The 5938-nt window shown below is 40.1% G+C and overlaps 1 protein-coding gene across 2 annotated transcripts in view; it reads left to right on the top strand.

Annotated features, from left to right (window-relative positions):
• The first annotated feature begins 6 nt into the window (after window positions 1-6).
• The window catches only part of RBBP8 (RB binding protein 8, endonuclease), a 41533-nt gene continuing 35601 nt past the window's right edge, over window positions 7-5938 (top strand). The window contains exons 1-2 of one of the 2 annotated variants that reach the window (XM_017738321.1): window positions 7-145; window positions 1760-1809. The gene's annotated coding sequence lies outside the window, so the exon portion shown is untranslated. The remainder of the gene's footprint in view (window positions 146-1759; window positions 1810-5938) is intronic. The other variant, XM_017738322.1, reaches the window with a different exon arrangement.

The following is a 5938-nucleotide window of genomic DNA, read 5'->3' as shown; positions in this document are numbered from 1 at the left end:
AGATCTCCTCTCGTAATTCTCTAGTGTGGTCCACAGTGGCTTCCTCATCTCACTTACACTTGAGGTTTATAGCTGGAGGGGAAGTCAATAGTAAATATTTATCACCCCGACCAAGAACAGAACTTTTCACAATTCAAACAGAAGGGTGAGTTTTGAAAATCTTTCTTTAAAATTAATTTAAGATAACCTTAAGCAAAAAAATTCTCTGATGTTTGAAGGGTCTCTCCTTAATGTGTCTGAGTACTGCCAGTCTCTATGGCACTTGTTGACAGGATTTTTGTAATTGCAGCTGTTTGAGCCTTCTTTGTGCAGCTCAATATCATCTGCTCTGTCTGCAGAGTATTTACTGGAGAGACAGTTCAATGAACTTAGCACGGGAGTGAGAGATAAAAACTCCACTGCCAACAGCTTAGTATTTTGAGCAGTTCACTTAAGTATTGCTTATTGGTCTTCTCTTTTATACAGTGTTTTTATAATCTCTGCCACATAACAGCAGTGTAGTGATAAGGCATAGTGCCATTACAGTAAGATGTGTGGTTACTAATTCTTGCCAGACTAACTTTTTTAATTGTTCAATTTTATAGAGTGAGCTACTTAAGCCTAGATTTACCTACTCAGAGTTAGCTTCATGGTAAGATAGGAAACTTACCTGTCATTCTTCCTGCTTTCTTTCTACATACTTATTAGAAATTTACCTGTTTAGAGTGAGTAACGGTGGTGGTAATGGTAATAAAAAGCAGTGCTAGTCATAAAGAGTAGGCTGACCTGAAAGTTGTACCTGTATCTGCAGCTGAATCCATTCACAGGTTCTGTGTCAAATAAGAAAAATTAAACAGTGTGAAAACAAAAGCTGTGGAATCTGGTAACTGATTAACTACTGGAGCACAGAACTACTTGCTGAGCTGAATAGAAAGGAATGAAGACAGGTTTTGTCATGCCTGTTAGGACAAAATAACTCTTTAACTTCAGTAAATGTGAATCTTCTCAACTTCTGTGTAGCTACATTTAAAAAAACCCTCACACAGCTACTTCCATCTCCCAGGAATTCTTGATTTTGTTTATCTTTAAGCAAAACAGTTACTAGTCTCTTTTGTGATGTGAAAAAAACCCGTATCAGAGTCAGTGGATACAAACCACTAGATACAAAATATCTATACAGGATTATGTAAGACTTTATGGTACTCACGCAACAGGAAGCTTCAGTTATGTTTACTGCCAGCTATTTCCAGGTTGATGCTAGAATGAATATTATTCTTTTGTAGAGTGCCAAGAAAAAGACCTCCTCAGCAGTTTTAAAAACCAATGAATTGAAATCACCTTCTCTTTAGTAGCGCTGTATCTGTGAGCAAAATTTTTTCTTCAAAGTGTGGCTAAACAGAAAAGAACATAAGAAAAGTCTTGTAGTCTCAAAGAAGCTGAAAATATTCATCAGGAAAAAAGTTTAATTTTCTTATATTCTCTGTTGATTCTGCTATCAAATACGTAAGGAAAACTTGTTAAGGGATAACCCGTTTTCAAAAGAAAAATTACATATGGCTGACCCGCATGTTTGCACAAGAACTCTGTGTCTAGCCTATAAAATGCTACAAGAGAGCTTTGATTTCTAAAGCTATAGGATTTTAACACAGAACATGTTGAACATGTTTATAATTCAAACTAAATAAACTATTTTTTCTAAATGCTGCTTGCTATCCTCTCTCCCTCCAGTTTATGTGTTCTGTTTTATTTGAGTCTTCTTCAGCTGCCTTTTATTTTTTAGGGGGCTGGAAGAGCAGGGGCTATTGTTTGGGGATTTATTTTTCCCAAATGGTAAGTAAAATATTACTTCCTATATGTTGTTTCTTTTCTGTCTCTGACTTCATGTTGTTCACTACAGTAAAAGGTAGGTGGCATGAATTCATGGACAGGTAAACTTTTACTTCAGCCTTCCAAAGCTAAGATAAATATGCATAACTACTCAAAGTGGTCATGTTAACCTGAGAAACATCAGTAGGAGCAAAGCATTTCTGCATGCAGCTAACACAAATAGGTGCTGTTGCTTAAGCCTGAAGACCAGGAACACTGCACTGGGGTCCTGCAACAGCATCCCTCAGGTTGCTTTTTTTGTTTGTTTCCCCTCCATCAAGACTTCCTAAGAGACCTGAGAGTTTCAGTTGAATAAGCCCTGGCAATTTCTGACTACAGAGGAGGAGCAGTGAAAGCACTTCAAAGAGGGTTCCTTAAAGTGAACAGTGTTACTGGCATCAGGGAATTTGATCCTGGCTCAGTTTCAAATGTGGCCACGCAAGCAACTCGAGAAGAATCAGATTCAACTAGTGGGGGTGATGGAGTGGCTCCTCCCTACTTTTCCAGAAAAAGCAACCACCTGTGCCAGACAGCAGTGGTGTTGTCTGTGGTCTGTGTGCCCTCCCAGATGTAAGAAACCATGCTATTCAGAGCACTGCCATTTCCTACACTTCCAGTTCAAATCCCATTTAGGTAGCAGCTGAACTGTGCCATATGGTCTTATTTGCTGAATCTGAAGTTGGACTCCTTTGATGTCCTTACTGGCAACTGCAACATAAAGTTCATTAAATGAACATGACTAGAGAGTTAAACAATATATTTATCTTTCAGTTGCAGATCTTTAAGACAGGGAGGCTGTGAACACACTGGCCATGTATATGCATGTGTAATCTATTATGTCTGATGCAAATACATAAGGACCTCACTATTTTATTTTATATATATATATAGATATGTATATATATATGCAAAGAATTAAATGGCTACCTTTATGCATAATGCAAATAAAACATTTAAATTGGACTTCCCATTGTAATTCAAAGCTGGTTTTAATCTTTACATCTAAATTTAAAGTAATATAAACAAAAAAAGTAATCTTTCTACTAATCTCTTGTAGCCCTACTCTGCATGCATATGCACTGAACTAGGTCACCTGCTGCTACCTGAGTGGTTAGAAACACTGATGCAGCCTCTGTACGACCCCTCAAAAAGGGAGGGGGGTGTGTGTGAATTAAAGGCTATTTCTAAGTATATCTGTGCTGCAACAATGCAGTACTCTTACAACAGAACTTCAGTTATTAGCTGATTTGCTGGTAAATAGTCCAGTCATCAAGAAGAAAAGCATTGCCACTAAACTGTAACTGAAAATCAACAGCTCCACCTACTATTACAGGATTAAACATTTCAGCCTATCCAGGTCTAAAATGGGCTAGGACAAAATAAGATTCCCTTTTTGCAGAATTGCTCGTGGATAAGTGTTCTGTCACCTAGTTTCATGTGCCACAGCAAGGGTTATTTCGAAATCTGGACACGAGCCATGACACCACAGGAAGTTTCGTATCTGTTCAAGCGCGGCAGTAGTGAAGCTTTTTCCCACAGTTTTAATGTCTAGGTGTGTGTGATCACTCTTACGAGGTGAATGAGATGCAGTTCCAGTTAGACTAGTCATCTTAAGACACCCAGTGTAAGTGACTGTGGAATATCAGACTCTCCAATGGTTTTCTACCCTGTTCAATGAGCCAGGAATCTGTTCAGTGGCCAACTATGTGATTACAGAGTACATAAAATCAAATAAATCTGGAAGGGAGATAAAAGTAAAGTTCAACCGTTAGTGTTAATCCGTTTTCACTTACTGTGGAGTAGATAAGGATAACACTGTAGAAGTCAGTGGATTTATATTGCTGTAAAGTTCAACATGAGAGAATATGAAAACAAACAGCTCACAGTTTATTGGGGAATAAAAGGGATGACATAATTATTTGCCAGAGTGCTTCCTATAAATAGTAAGAAAGGTACAGCTTATGGTAAAATATCTGATCAATCAGCAAGAGGGCTATTTTATTGCTACTTACCAGATCTGTGTGTAGATTTAAGACATCTGCTTCTCTCAACTCTGAGGAAATTATTACTTGCCTACATCACAAACTTTTAGATTACAGAAGTTTCAAAAGTAGAATGAAAAGCAGCCAACAAGCATTATTTAGAAAGACTGGAGTGTCTATCACAGCCTATTATGACATGACAGCTTCTTCCAAAATATGTAGCTAATCTTAGCTCCACCATGTGCCTACTGATCTGGTAATGGATCAAACTTACAATGTAAGCAATCTGCTCTTGAGCTCCTGAATACCACTTTAATTTTATTTAAGTTGAAAAACAAGTGGTTAAACAATGGTGAGGAATAAGCAGAAAAGTTAAGTACAAGATTTCTTCAAAATACTTCAGAATTCTTGGTATATACTTGATGGGAAACAAAAAGTATTTTCAACAAACGGGAACAACAGATTGAAGCCTGAATCATGGACCATCTCTTGTCTGCCAGTACTTCAAAATACCTCAAAAGTGTTGAAATAGTATTACAGATCCAGTTTTATTTATGCTGTAGCTCCTTATTTATGATGTTTTCTTGAAACCTGAGTGATCTGAGTAATGTAAAAAGAGTTAGATGGAACAGCTACTAACAATTATGAAATACCTGAACACCTAATTTTTAAAATATTGCTATTAGCAATCTAGAAGGTATATGTTTCAGCACTGGCCCTTCCAAACTGATCACCATTGTGTCTTCTAGCCATGGCACTAAGCTGCCTCTGCAAGAGTTCCATACATACCAAAATGGTCCAGTGGAATCATGTGAAGGCAGAATAGTAACAGTGAAAAGCTGTGTTTTGTTTCTATTTCATCACTAAGAACTTCTTAAAATCAAGGGGTTTATCTCATTGCAGACAGCAGGGCTGGTCCCAATGAATGAAGGAACATTGATCTGCAATTTGGGAAAAAAAATAACATTGAGAAGTGACAAAAAAGTTCAGCAGCCTTATGCTGTACTAATTATATGTGCCTACTGGTTTCCATACTCACATAAAACATAAAAATATGCCTAGGCTGCTCTGCCATAGAGTAAAATGACAAGCCATGGAAACTCTTAAGATCAAGAAGGCAGAAGGGAAGCACTGCAAATACTTCTGCATGTAAACCCCAGCAACCAGATTACAAATCCTGTGGCACAGATAGATTTAACAGCATAGCCCTAAAGGCAAGGCCACTTCTGGCACAGTTGTACACCCCAGTGACCCTCTTCACATCTAAACCAGCAAGAACTTCTTTCAGGAAGGCAGGGGCAGCATGTGTTTCAGTGCAGACTCTTGCACACACCCTTGCTTTTCCAGACTGTTCTGTGCCTGCGGTAACACTGAACTGGGGCACCAGCCAGGGCCTGGCTTGTCCCCTCTGGCAGCTCTCTGTGGGAACCCCAAGTACCAGGCCACAGGAAGAGAGGGCTGGGACAACATCTGGTGACCTTGATGAATGAACATGAGCCAGCAGTGTGCCCAGGTGGTCAAGAAGGCTAATGGCATCCTGGCCTGTGTCAGAAATATTGTGGCCAGCAGGACCCTGTGCTTGGCACTGGTGAGGCCGCACCACTAGTGCTCTGTTCAGGTTTGGGCTTCTCAATTCAGGAAGGACATTGAGGTGCTGGAGCATGTCCAGAGAAGGGCAGCAAAGCTGGTAAAGTGTCTGGAGCACACGTTCCATGAGGAGCTGCTGAGGCAGCTGGGGTTGTTTGGCCTGGAGGAGGCTGAGATGAGAGCTTATCGCTCTCTACAACCACCAGAAAGGAGGCTGTAGCCAGCTGGGGGTCAACCTTTTCTCCCAGGCAACAAGTGACAGGACAAAAAGAAGCGGCCTCAGGTTGCTCCAGAGGAGGCTTAGGTTGGACTTTAGGAAGAGTTTCTTCACAGAAAGGGCGATTAGACATTGGAATGGATGCCCAGGGAGGTAGTGGAGTCACTGTCCCTGGACGTGTTTAAGGACGTTGCACTTAGTGCCGTGGTCTAGTTGACATGGCGGTGTTTGGTCAAAGGCTGGACTCGATGACCTCAGCGGTCTTTTCCAGCCCACCTGATCCTGTGATTCTGTGGCTATCACTCCC

This window comes from Corvus brachyrhynchos, unplaced genomic scaffold (assembly GCF_000691975.1).
Source record: "Corvus brachyrhynchos isolate BGI_N302 unplaced genomic scaffold, ASM69197v1 scaffold106, whole genome shotgun sequence".
Taxonomy (NCBI): domain Eukaryota; kingdom Metazoa; phylum Chordata; class Aves; order Passeriformes; family Corvidae; genus Corvus; species Corvus brachyrhynchos.
The sequence above is the reverse complement of the archived record's forward strand: the minus strand, read 5'-3'. Positions and strand labels throughout refer to the sequence as shown.